At 43.3% G+C, this 14,232-nt stretch overlaps 1 pseudogene; it reads right to left on the bottom strand.

The window, feature by feature from the left end:
• Window positions 1–206: 206 nt before the first annotated feature.
• LOC126081607 (ubiquitin-conjugating enzyme E2 N-like) lies at window positions 207–895 on the bottom strand (annotated as a pseudogene).
• Between the last annotated feature and the right edge of the window lie 13,337 nt (window positions 896–14,232).

Raw genomic sequence — 14,232 nt, 5'->3', positions numbered from 1 at the left:
ATGATACTTCTAGCTTCTGCTCATGCTTTAAAACAGTGAATCAGGATGAGACAGATTTGTTAACGTGCATTTAATTACCAAAGGACTGAAGACGTCTGGGCGCTTACTCTGTAATGTTTCTAAGACTGTGTCCATTAAATGCAAACAGAAAAGGAAGAAGACTTGGCAGAACAGGAGAAGTGATGCACCCTTGATGATCAGATCAATTAAATATTATTCCTGGCATAAAGCCTAGTCCCTGCTCTAGCTGCTTCCATGGCTTGGGCTTTGTTGGTCTTCCACTGCTCTGCTATATCGTTTGCTAATGGATCATCTGGACTGGGAGCACTTAACAAAGCCTGGATCGATAGCAGAACTGTGTGGATCTGCAGTGCTGGGGACCACTTATCTTTCAAAATATCTGAACATATTCTCCCCAGTTTGTCTACATTAAGGTGATAAATTTTGGTCATGAAATGTACTTTAGGGGCTGCCATTGGGTACTCTTCTGGAAGGACTAGTTCAAGTTTAAAAGTCCCTCCCTCAAAGGGGGGATCCTGGGGGCCAGCAATGACAGCATGAAAATCACAGGCGTTGCTCTCATCTGGTTCTGCTTTAATGCTGGGAACTGATCTGCCAGCAAACCCTGGGTTTTCTTGATAATCCTGCAGGGTAGTCCAACCACCTTGTTAGAGTTTGGCCTCTGGTCTTGTCTCCCAGCCCGCCTATACTTGCTTGCCTCCTTTTCCTTCACCTCCTAACCAACCTCCCTGAAACACACCCTATCATTCATTCAACAGCAACTAATGGCTGCAGGCCCATTGCATGCCAGGGACCACGGAACACTGACCATGGTACACTGCACACCAGGCACTACAAAACACTGGCTGTAGGTGTAATGCGCACCAGGTACCATGGAGTACTGGACGCAGATACACAGTGTGCCAGACAACTTGGAGTACTGACTGTGGCACTCTGCTCCCCAGGCACTGTGGAATACTGGCTGTGGGTTCACTATGCTCCAGGCACTGTGGAACACTGTCTGCCAGACCACTGTGCTCCAGGCACAGGCTGACAGGGGTAAATAGACTGACAGCTGAGACACAGACCCTTTTTGCCATGGCTCTGCAGAGTGATCGCAAGTCTGGAGGGCAGTCTATGCCCTCCCATCAAGGCCCAGGCCTATCCTTGGCATGTGCTCTGGACTTTTTGGTTGCAAGAGGGCTGCTATGCCTGTGGACATCCCAAGAAGGACGAGAAAGGGCAAACTGTGTGTGTTCTCAATCTGTCTCTTTTCTCAGAAAAACAATAGCTTTCCTAGGAACTCAGCTTGGTGAACTTTTGTTTTCATCTCATTGGCCAGAACCAGGTGACATGTTGGCTCCTAGCTGCCTGGGAATCCGTGGGGTGAGCATGGCTATCTGGGCACATTGGCACCCCAAAGTAAAGTTTGGAGCCCTTTTAACAAAGGGAAAGGGGAAATGTATATTGGATGAGAAACTAGAGGTGTCTGCTCCTACTTGTAGCAAAGCAGGCAAGTCCTGCACTCATGGAGTGGGTGGGGTGTGTCCCTGAAAACAGGGTGGTTGGTACATACTGACCCCAGGAGGTGACATGGAAGCTGACACCTGAAGGTCAAGGAAGAGTCAGTCATCTCAGGAGCTGAGAAAGCAGTGCTCAGACAGAGGCAGATCAAAAGCCAAGGCCAGGTAGAAAGCACTGCAGTGGCCAGGGTGTGGGGAGCAGGGAGAGCGGGTAGCAGGTACAAGTGCCCTGGGGGCCCAGTGCTGCTGGAAGTTATTCACCTCACCTGATAGCCTCCCCTCCACTCCCGGGAATTCTGAGTGTTTTCATAAAGACCTGTCCCCTGTACTGTGCTGGGAGGCAGGAACTATAGTCCAAATATTTAACAGCCAGTGAGGTTCACGAACCAATCACAAGTGTAGCTAGACATGACCTGGCACAGGCCTGGAGCCACAGCTGTGAAGGTGCGACCCCTGTGGCTTCCGAATTGTGTGGAGCTTAAGGCAGCCCAGGCTGGGCTAGGGTGTCTTGTACCAGTGTGTCCTGGCTGGACTTCAGCCCTGGATACTCCCATGTGGTAAGGAATCCAAGGACACTGGAAAGGCCATGTGTGGGCCCTCCAGGTGAGAGGGCCATCTGAGCCCAGCCTTCAAGCCATCCCAGCCCAGGTGCCAGATACCTGGGTGGAAAAGCCTCCAGATGATTACAACCCCTAGGCATTCTAGTGATTCCCACTTCTTCAGCCTTCTCAGCTCAGGCACGAGACGTCATGGAGCAGAGACAGGCTGCTGTGCTGTCAAATTTCTGACCAAAGAATCCATGAGCATGATAAAATGGCTATTGTTTATATCACTGAGATTTGGGGTGGTTTGATATGCAGCAATAGGTATCTGGAAGAAATTTGTACCAGGAATAGGGTAATCCTGTAATAAAACTTAAAATGTGGTATTGGTTTTGGGACTGGATGGTGAGTGGAAATCTGGGCAAGGAATTGAATGAAAGTGAAGAAAATGTTATTGGAAGTTGTAGAAAGGTGTTCCTTGTTATGTAGTAATGGAAAGTTTGTCACCTGAGGTAATATGGAAAATTGGAAATGTACCTAATGAAATTTGTCATCTAGATAAGGAGCTATTTCGGCAGATTGTTAATAATGCCACCTGGATTCTTCTAGCTGCCATTTGTCATTTTCAAGGCTATTATATAAATAAAACGATATATTGTTGTTGTTAGGTGCCGTCGAGTCGGTTTCGACTCATAGCAGCCTTATGCACAACAGAACAAAACACTGCCTGGTCCTGCGCCATCCTTAGAATCGTTGTTATGCTTGACCTCATTGTCGCAACCACTGTGTCAATCCACCTCATTGAGAGTCTTCCTCTTTTCCACTGCCCTGTATTTTGCCAAGCATGATGTCCTTCTCCAGAGACTGATTCTTCCTGACAACACGTCCAAAGTATGTAAGACGCAGTCTCGCCATCCTTGCCTCTAAGGAGCATTCTGGTTGTACTTCTTCCAAGACAGATTTATTTGTTCTTCTGGCAGTCCATGGTATACTCAATATTCTTCGCCAACACCACAATTCAAAGGTGTCAACTCTTCTTCAGTCTTCCTTATTCATTGTCCAGCTTTCACATGCATATGATGCGATTGAAAATACCATGGCTTGGGTCAGGCGCACCTTAGTCTTCAAGGTGACATCTTTGCTCTTCAACACTTTAAAGAGGTCCTTTGCAGCAGATTTGCCCAATGCAATGTGTCTTTTGATTTCTTGACTGCTGCTTCCACAGCTGTTGATTGTGGATCCAAGTAAAATGACATCCTTGACAACTTCAATCTTTTCTCCGTCCACTTGTCAGGATTTTTGTTTTCTTTATGTTGAGGTGCAATCCGTACTGAAGGCTGTGGTCTTTAATCTTCATTAGTAAGTGCTTCAAGTCCTCTTCACTTTCAGCAAGCAAGGTTGTGTCATCTGCATAACGCAGGTTGTTAATGAGTCTTCCTCCAATCCTGATGCCCTGTTCTTCTTCATATAGTCCAGCTTCTCGGATTATTTGCTCAGCATACAGATTGAATAGGTATGGTGAAATAATACGACACTGGCGCACACCTTTCCTGACTTTAAACTAATCCGTATATTGATACAGTATGTGACTTTTTGTGATTGCCTTTTTTCACTCAGTGTAATGCCCATGAGAGTCATCCAAGTTGTTGTGTGTATTAATTTGTACCTTTTTATTGCTGAGTAGTAGTCCATGGTACAGACGTACCACAGCTTGTTTAACCATTCACCTATTGAACGACATTTGGTTGTTTCCAGCTTTTGCCTCTTACCAATAAAGTGCCTATGAACATTCATGTAGAGGTTTTTGTGTGACCATAAGTTTTTATTTTTCTAGAATAAATGCTAGGAGTGTAATTGCTGGGTCGTACAGTAAGTATATGTTGAGTTTTTTTTTTAAATGAAATTGCCAAATGATTTTCCAGAATGGCAGTTTCTTCACAACCTTGCCAGAATTTGACGGCATCACTGTTTCCTATTTTAGCTATTATTTTTTTTTAATAGGTTTGCGGTAATATCTCACTGTGGTCTTTTAATTTCCATCTCCTCAATGGCAAATGGTGTTAAACAATTTTTCATGTGCTCGTTTGCCGTGTGTATGTTCTCTTCAGAGAAATACCTTTTCATGTCTGTATTAGTTTCCTGTGGCTGCCATAACAAAGTATCGCAAACTGGGAGGCTTAAAACAGCAGGAATTTATCATCTCGTGGTTCTGGAGGCTAGAAGTTTAAATTAAAGTTTTCAGCAGAATCATGCTCCCTCTGAAGTCTCTAGGGAAGAATCCTTCTTTCCTCTTCTAGTTTCTGGTAGTCACTGGCAATTCTTGGTGTTCACTGGCCTGTAACAGCATAACATCAATCTCTGTCCCCATCTTTTTTTTTTTTTTATAGTTTTTATTGTGGTTTAAGTGAACGTTTACAAATCAAGTCAGTCTCTCACACAAAAACCCATATACACCTTGCTACACACTCCCAATTACTCTCTCCCTAACGAGACAGCCTGCTCTCTCCCTCCACTCTCTCTTTTCGTGTCCTTTTCGCCAGCTTCTAACCCCCTCCACCTTCTCATCTCCCCTCCAGGCAGGAGATGCCAACATAGTCTCAAATGTCCACCTGATCCAAGAAGCTCACTCCTCACCAACAACCCTCTCCAACCCATTGTCCAGTCCAATCCATGTCTGAAGAGTTGGCTTTGGGAATGGTTCCTGTCCTGGGCCAACAGAAGGTCTGGGGGCCATGACCACCGGGGTCCCTCTGGTCTCAGTCAGACCATTAAGTCTGGTCTTATGAGAATTTGTCTGTCCCCATCTTTAAATGGCTTTCTTCCCTGCGTGTGTTTGTGTGTCTCCAAATATCTCTTTCTTTATAAAGATACCAGTTATTGGATTTAGGCCCACCTTAGTCCTTTTTTTTTTTTTTTTAAGTCCAGTGTGACTTCATCTTAACTTGATTATATCAGCAAAGACTTTATTTCCCAATAAGATCACATTTATAAGTGCTGGAGATTAGGACTTCAGCATATCTTTGGGAGGACATAATTCAACACATAACAGTACTGAATTCACTTCCAGTCTCCCAAACACAGCAGAGATCATCCTGTGGTCAACCTGTCTACCAGTACTGGGGCACAGCCACTCAGGTGAGATATCATGCACTAATCAATCTGTCCACCAGGGGGCGTGGTCTCCACACACACACTCTCTCTCCTCTCTCTGGTTGTTACTCTCCATTTCTGTTTCTGCAACCACGTTTTCAGTTGGAAAACCCACACCCAGCTGGAGCTCCTGTAGGGGCTGGGTGTTACCCTCTGATTTTGCCTCTCTGCTCTGTAGGGGCTGCTTATATTAAAGCTGGCATTCAGGGAAAGCACAGGCAGATTTTCCTCTCTTTCAGGAGGAGGAGGAGGGGCTGGCACTCCCTAGAAGGACCTCAAACAGATCTGTCTTCTTGGTTTCAGAGCTCCAGTGGCCCTGTGGTGGTTGGAGGAGGAGCCTCCACTTAGATGACCAGCCTCCTGGCTCCACTGTAGGGAACCTTCTGTAGGAGTTTGCATTAGTCCGGCAGCCACAGTTACTAGGAAGTGTTGTCATGCTCCAAACAGATGCCCGGGGAGGTTTGCCTTGTTGCTATCGGAGTGCACCCTGTAGCATGTTGGCTGTGGGTGTAGCCTTCACTAGAGGTGCCTGCTTCCTAGTACACAACAGCCTCAGTCATCAGTTCTCAGTATCAACTGAAAGGGGAAGCAGACAGACCCAAATTAATCCCCAGGGAGGTCTGTGCACTAAAGGCACTGAGGAACAAACCTGGACCTGCTCCCAAAACACAGGAGGTGGAAGTGGCCCGGACTAGGCAGTACCATTTGAGCCATACCCAGGGGAACGATCAAATCCCTTACGGCTGGCTTCTGATGACCTCCGACTTTAACTCCTATTCTCTTGTTGTATTCCTTCCTTAACTGAGAAATTCTTACCCTCACATGTGTCAGCTAACACGTCTTGCTGCATCTGGGGATATAGCACTCAACAAGTTTTACAGATAGCCAGGATATGTGCTGGTGGGGGGAGGGAGGGAAAGGATATGTCACTCTATTGACTAAATACGTTGAACAAATCAAAATTATCTCATTTTTTTAAAAAAATAATTTTTATTGTGCTTTAAGTGAAAGTTTACAAATCAAGTCAGTCTCTCACACAAAAACCCATATACACCTTGCTACACACTCCCAATTGCTCTCCCCCTAGTGAGGCAGCCTGCTCTCTCCCTCCACTCTCTCTTTTCGTGTCCTTTTCGCCAGCTTCTAACCCCTTCCACCCTCTCATCTCCCCTCCAGGCAGGAGATGCCAACATAGTCTCAAATGTCCACCTGATCCAAGAAGCTCACTCCTCACCAGCAACCCTCTCCAACCCATTGTCCAGTCCAATCCATGTCTGAAGAGTTGTCTTCAGGAATGGTTCCTGTCCTGGGGCAACAGAAGGTGTGGGGGCCATGACCACTGGGGTCGCTCCGGTCTCAGTCAGACCATTAAGTCTGGTCTTATGAGAATTTGGGGTCTGCATCCCACTGCTCTCCTGCATACTCAGGGGTTCTCTGTTGTGTTCCCTGTCAGGGCTGTCATCGATTGTAGCTAGGCACCACCTAGTTCTCCTGGTCTCAGGATGATGTAGTCGCTGGTTCATGTGGCCCTTTCTGTCTCTCGGGCTCGTAATCACCTTGTGTCCTTGGTGTTCTTCTTTCTCCTTTGATCCAGGTGGGTTGAGACCAATTGATGCATCTTAGATGGCTGCTTGCTAGCGTTTAAGACCCCAGGCGCCACTCTTCAAAGTGGGATGCAGAGTGTTTTCTTAATAGATTTTATTATGCCAATTGACTTAGATGTCCCCTGAAACCATGGCCCCCAGACCCTTGCCCCTGCTACGCTGGCCTTCAAAGCATTCGGTTTATTCAGGAAACTTCTTTGCTTTTGGTTTAGTCTAATTGTGCTGACCTCCCCTGTACTGTGTGCTGTCTTTCCCTTCACCTAAAGTAGTTCTTATCTACTATCTAATTAGTGAATACCCCCTCCCACCCTCCCTCCCTCCCCCTCTCGTAGCCACAAAAAAATGTTTTCTTCTCAGTTTAAACTATTTCTCAAGTTCTTATAATAGTGGTCTTATACCGTACTTGTCCTTTTGCAATGGACTAATTTCACTGAGCATAATGCCTTCCAGGTGCCTCCATGTTATGAAATGTTTCACAGATTCCTTACTGTTCTTTATCGATGCGTAGTATTCCATTGTGTGAATATACTATCATTTATTTATCCATTCTTCAGTTGATGGGCACCTTGGTTGCTTCTATCTTTTTGCTATTGTAAACAGTGCTGCAATAAACATGGGTGTGCATATATCTGTCTGTGTAAAGGCTCTTATTTCTCTAGGATATATTCCAAGGAGTGGGATTGCTAGATGGTACAGTAGTTCTAGTTCTAGTTTTTTAAGGAAGCCCCAAATCGATTTCCAGAGTGGTTGTACCATTTGACATTCCCACCAGCAGTGTAGAAGTGTTCCAATCTCTCCACAGCCTCTCCAACATCGATTATTTTGAGTTTTTTGGATTAATGCCAGCCTTGTTGGAGTGAGATGAAATCTCATTGTAGTTTTGATCTGCATTTCTCTAATGGCTAATGATCGTGAACATTTCCTCATATATCTGTTAGCTACCTGAATGTCTTCTTTAGTGAAGTGTCTATTCATATCTTTTGCCCATTTTTTAATTGGGTTATTTGTCTTTTTGTTGTTGAGTTTTTGCAGTATTATGTAGATTTTAGAGATCAGGTGCTGATCAGAAATGTCATAGCTAAAAACTTTTTCCCAGTCTGTAGGTAGTCTTTTTACTCCTTTGGTGAAGTCTTTGGATGAGCATAAGTGTTTGATTTTTAGGAGCTCCCAGTTATCTAGTTTTTCTTCTACGTTCTTTATAATGTTTTCTATACTGTTTATGCCAGGTATTAGGGTTCCTAACCTTGTCCCTATTTTTTTCTTCCATGATCTTCATCGTTTTAGATTTTATATTTAGGGCTTTGATCCATTTTGAGTTAGTTTTTGTGCATGCAGTGAGGTATGGGTCTTGTTTCATTTTTTTGCAGATGGATATCCAGTTATGCCAGCACCATTTGTTAAAAAGACTGTCTTTTCCCCCATTTAACTCTTTTGGGGCCTTTGTCAAATATCAGCTGCTCATATGTGGATGGATTTATGTCTGGATTCTCAATTCTGTTCCATTGGTGCATGTATCTGTTGTTGTACCAGTACCAGGCTGTTTTGACTAGCGTGGCGGAATAATAGGTTCTAAAATCAGGTAAAATAAGGCCTCCTACTTTGTTCTTTTTTTTCAGTAATGCCTTATTTATCCAGGGCCTCTTTTCCCCATATGAAATTGGTGATTTGTTTCTCCATCTCATTAAAGAATGTCCTTGGGATTTGGATCGGAATTGCATTAAATGTATAGATCGCTTTTGGTAGAGCAGACATTTTTATAATGTTAAGTCTTCCTATCCATGAGCAAGGTATGTTCTTCCACTTATGTAAGTCTCTTTTGGTTTCTAACAGAAGTGTACTGTAGTTTTCTTTGTATAAGTCTTTTACACGTCTGGTAAGATTTATTCCTAAGTATTTTACCTTCTTGGGGGCTACTGTAAATGGCATTGATTTGGTGATTTCCTCTTCGATGTTCTTTTTGTCGGTGTAGAGGAATCCAACTGATTTTTGTATGTTTATCTTGTATCCTGATACTCTGCTGAGCTCTTCTATTAGTTTCAGTAGTTTTCTGGAGGATTCTTTAGGGTTTTCTGTGTATAAGATCATGTCATCTGCAAATAGAGATACTTTTACTTCTTCCTTGCCAATCTGGATGCACTTTATTTCTTTATCTAGCCTAATTGCTCTGACTAGAACTTTCAGCACAATGTTGAATAAGAGCGGTGATAAAGGGCATCCTTGTCTGGTTCCCGATCTCAATGGGAATGTTTTCAGGCTCTCTCCATTTAGGGTGATGTTGGCTGTTGGCTTTGTATAAATGCCCTTTATTATGTTGAAAATTATCTCATTTTTGATCTCTTCCCCTGGCATTCCCCCACTAAATGAACAGATTGACTGCAAAGAGGCTTTAAAATCCTAGTTTGTGCCATTGTAAGATTCTGGGTTTTAGGCTGCTTTATTGCTGACTCCAAGCTCAGGCATTGCAAAATAACTTACAGCTTAAATTATAAGACAGCATGGGGCCAGGGCATGGATTGTTATATAAATAAGCCACAGATGGTCTCCATATATTGGCCCTGTGTTTGCTTCTTTAGAGCAGACTGGGATCCATTAGCTCAAAAGCCCACCAGCTCCAAACTCAAATTCGTAGGTATCTGTAATGGTTAATGTTGTGTGTCAACTTGGCTGGGCCATGATCCTCAGTGGTTTGGCAGTTATGATGTAGTTTGGCAGTTGTGTAATGATGTAATCACTTCCATGATGAGATCTGATATAATGTAATCACCTCCATGATGAGTTTTGTTATAAATAGCCTATCAGTTGAAAGGAAGTTTCCTTGGTGGTGCAGTCTGCATCCAACATATGTAGACTTTCCAGCAAAACTCGCTGGCTTTTGCTCTGCTCTGGATTCTGCATTCAGCTCATCAACATCTGACATTTGGTATTGGGACTTGAGCCAGTAGCCTGCTGTCTTACTTGCTGATCTTGGATTCATTAGCCTTCACAGCCCGTGAGCCAGTAACCTGCCTTCTGACCTGTTGATTTTGGGTTCATTAGCACCTGTGGCTACGTAAGTCAGGAGAAGTCTCCAGCCTGACGCCTGATCCACGGACTGGGACTTGACAGCTTCTACAATTATGTGAGCCATTTCCTTGAGATAAATCTCTCTCCCTCTCTCTCTCTCTATGTATACTTCACTGGTTTTGCTTCTCTAGAGAACCGAGCCTAAGACAATATCTAATTGCTTAGAAGTAGTCAACTAAGTGTATCTTTAGCCATTTAGAGCCTCCCTGCTTTGCATATACTGTGAAACTTCACCTAATATCTTCTAAAGACCCTTAAGCCCCTGCTGCCCTTTGGAGATCTCTGACCCAGAAACTCCTTCTTATGCTGCTGAGTGATATTACTGTCATGACATGGTTCACAGTCGCCAGCTAAAGACCACACACATGCTCTAACAGTACATGGGAAATACTTAATTTACATAGAGAAAAGGCAGAGAGAGATCAGCTCTACTAGTGAGCCCTGGTCTCCCGTGGCCAGCAGGCTCATCCTACATACGGCTGGTGCAAGACAGATATTCTTCATGCACCCCTCTTGTGACGTCGTATGAGAGACCCCATTCACTTTCCTCTGGAAATGCATAGATAGGTGGAGTTGGCCAGGATGGTGCCTGCACGTGTGCAATAGACAGTTGCTGCGTGCTCAGAACAGGGGGAAGGCTTCTCTAGTAAGGAGAAGGAGCTGGGAAGGAGAAGGTGACCCAATTCCCAGCCTCCTTATCAGAGAATATTCTGGGCCCAAGGCCTTTACTTAGGTGGCCCAGAGAGGAGGTGTAGAGGTAGACTATGCCCTCAACAATGACCTAGATGTGTAAGCCCCTTCTCTGGTCTTCTGGTTTTCCTCTTCCCCAGAAGTTCTTTTTGCCTTCTTTCTCTTCTGGGTGGCCCCATGCTACCTGCCTTTGGAAGGTTTCATGCTGTGGGGGACAACCCCTCCCCACCCCAAACCTGTCAAATAAATCTTGCTGTGTGCTACTGCCACCTTGTGGTCATATATTTTTTTCTTTTTCAGCTCCCAGATCCTCAAACTCACCACACTTCTTTCACTCTTTCTCCTCTCTGTGTGTACACACACACACATAATTTTTTTTTATTAACTTTTATTGAGCTTCAAGTGAAAGTTTACAAATCAAGTCAAACTGTCACATATAAGTTTATATACACCTTACTCCGTGCTCCCACTTGCTCTCCCCCTAATGAGTCAGCCCTTCCAGTCTCTCCTTTCGTGACAATTTTGCCAGCTTCCAACTCTCTCTATCCTCCCATCCCCCCTCCAGACAGGAGATGCCAACACAGTCTCAAGTGACCACTTGATATAATTAGCTCACTCTTCATCAGCATCTCTCTCCCACCCCTGTCCAGTCCCTTTCATGTCTGATGAATTGTCTTCGGGGATGGTTCCCGTCCTGTGCCAACAGAAGGTTTGGGGACCATGACCACCGAGATTCCTCTAGTCTCAGTCAGACCATTAAGTATGGTCTTTTTATGCGAATTTGGGGTCTGCATCCCACTGATCTCCTGCTCCCTCAGGGGTTCTCTGTCGCGCTCCCTGTCAGGGCAGTCATCGATTGTGGCTGGTAACCAACTAGTTCTTCTGGTCTCAGGATGATGTAGGTCTCTGGTTCATGTGGCCCTTTCTGTCTCTTAGGCTCTTAGTTATCGTGTGACCTTGGTGTTCTTCATTCCCCTTTGCTCCAGGTGGGTTGAGACCAATTGATGCATCTTAGATGGCCGCTTGTTAGCATTTAAGACCCCAGATGCCACATTTCAAAGTGGGATGCAGAATGTTTTCCTAATAGAATTATTTTGCCAATTGACGTAGAAGTCCCCTTAAACCATGGTCCCCAAACCCCTGCCCTTGCTCCGCTGACCTCTGAAGCATTCATTTTATCCCGGAAACTTCTTTGCTTTTTGTCCAGTCCAGTTGAGCTGACCTTCCATGTATTGAGTATTGTCCTTCCCTTCACCTAAAGCAGTTCTTATCTACTAATTAATCAGTAAAAAACCCTCTCCCACCCTCCCTCCCTCCTCCCCTCGTAACCACAGAAGTATGTGTTCTTCTCAGTTTTTACTATTTCTCAAGATCTTATAATAGTGGTCTTATACAATATTTGTCCTTTTGCCTCTGACTCATTTCGCTCAGCAGAATGCCTTCCAGGTTCCTCCATGTTATGAAATGTTTCATAGATTCGTCACTGTTCTTTATCGATGCGTAGTATTCCATTTTGTGAATATACCACAATTTATTTAGCCATTCATCCGTTGATGGACACCTTGGTTGCTTCCAGCTTTTTGCTATTGTAAACAGAGCTGCAATAAACATGGGTGTGCATATATCTGTTTGTGTGAAGGCTCTTATTTCTCTAGGGTATATTCCGAGGAGTGGGATTTCTGGGTTGTATGGTAGTTCTATTTCTAACTGTTTAAGATATCGCCAGATAGATTTCCAAAGTGGTTGTACCATTTTACATTCCCACCAGCAGTGTATAAGAGTTCCAGTCTCTCCGCAGCCTCTCCAACATTTATTATTTTGTGTTTTTTGGATTAATGCCAGCCTTGTTGGAGTGAGATGGAATCTCATCGTAGTTTTAATTTGCATTTCTCTAATGGCTAATGATCGAGAGCATTTTCTCATGTATCTGTTAGCTGCCTGAATATCTTCTTTAGTGAAGTGTGTGTTCATATCCTTTGCCCACTTCTTGATTGGGTTGTTTGTCTTTTTGTGGTTGAGTTTTGACAGAATCATGTAGATTTTAGAGATCAGGCGCTGGTCGGAGATGTCATAGCTGAAAATTCTTTCCCAGTCTGTAGGTGGTCTTTTTACTCTTTTGGTGAAGTCTTTAGATGAGCATAGGTGTTTGATTTTTAGGAGCTCCCAGTTATCTGGTTTCTCTTCGTCATTTTTGGTAATGTTTTGTATTCTGTTTATGCCTTGTATTAGGGCTCCTAAGGTTGTCCCTATTTTTTCTTCCATGATCTTTATCGTTTTAGTCTTTATGTTTAGGTCTTTGATCCACTTAGAGTTAGTTTTTGTGCTTGGTGTGAGGTATGGGTCCTGTTTTATTTTTTTGCAAATGGATATCCAGTTATGCCAGCACCATTTGTTAAAAAGACTATCTTTTTCCCAATTAACTGACTCTGAGCCTTTGTCAAATATCAGCTGCTCATATGTGGATGGATTTATTTCTGGGTTCTCAATTCTGTTCCATTGGTCTATGTGTCTGTTGTTGTACCAGTACCAGGCTGTTTTGACTACTGTGGCTGTATAATAGGTTCTGAAATCAGGTAGAGTGAGGCCTCCCACTTTTTTCTTCTTTTTCAGTAATGCTTTGCTTATCCGAGTCTTCTTTCCCTTCCATATGAAGTTGGTGATTTGTTTCTCTATCACCTTAAAAAATGACATTGGAATTTGTATCGAAAGTGCATTGTATGTATAGATGGCTTTTGGTAGAATAGACATTTTTACTATGTTAAGTCTTCCTATCCATGAGCAAGGTATGTTTTTCCACTTAAGTATGTCCTTTTGAATTTCTTGTAGTAGAGCTTTGTAGTTTTCTTTGTATAGGTCTTTTACATGCTTGGTAAGATTTATTCCTAAGTATTTTATCTTCTTGGGGGCTACTGTGAATGGTATTTATTTGGTTATTTCCTCTTCGATGTTCTTTTTGTTAATGTAGAGGAATCCAAGTGATTTTTGTATGTTTATCTTATAACCTAAGACTCTGCCAAACTCTTCTATTAGTTTCAGTAGTTTTCTGGAGGATTCCTTGGGGTTTTCTGTGTATAAGATCATGTCATCTGCAAATAGAGATAATTTTACTTCCTCTTTGCGAATCCGGATGCCCTTTATTTCTTTGTTTAGCCTAATCGCTCTGGCTAGGACTTCTAGCACAATGTTGAATAAGAGCGGTGATAAAGGGCATCCTTGTCTGGTTCCCGTTCTCAAGGGAAATGCTTTCAGGTTCTCTCCATTTAGAGTGATGTTGGCTGTTGGCTTTGCATAAATTATGTTGAGGTATTTTCCTTCAGTTCCTATTTTGGTGAGAGTTTTTATCATAAATGGGTGTTGGACGTTGTCAAATGCCTTTTCTGCATCAATTGATAAGATCATGTGGTTTTTGTCTTTTGTTTGATTTATGTGGTGGATTACATTAATGGTTTTTCTAATATTAAACCAGCCTTGCATACCTGGTATAAATCCCACTTGATCATGGTGAATTATTTTTTTTGATATGTTGTTGAATTCTTTTGGCTAGAATTTTGTTGAGGATTTTTGCATCCATGTTCGTGAGGGATCTAGGTCTGTAATTTTTTTTTTTTTTGTAATGTCTTTACCTGGTTTTGGTATCAGGGAGATGGTGGCTTCAGAGAA

Source organism: Elephas maximus, chromosome 8 (genome assembly GCF_024166365.1).
Source record: "Elephas maximus indicus isolate mEleMax1 chromosome 8, mEleMax1 primary haplotype, whole genome shotgun sequence".
NCBI lineage: Eukaryota > Metazoa > Chordata > Mammalia > Proboscidea > Elephantidae > Elephas > Elephas maximus.
This window is presented reverse-complemented; position numbering and strand designations above follow the sequence as displayed.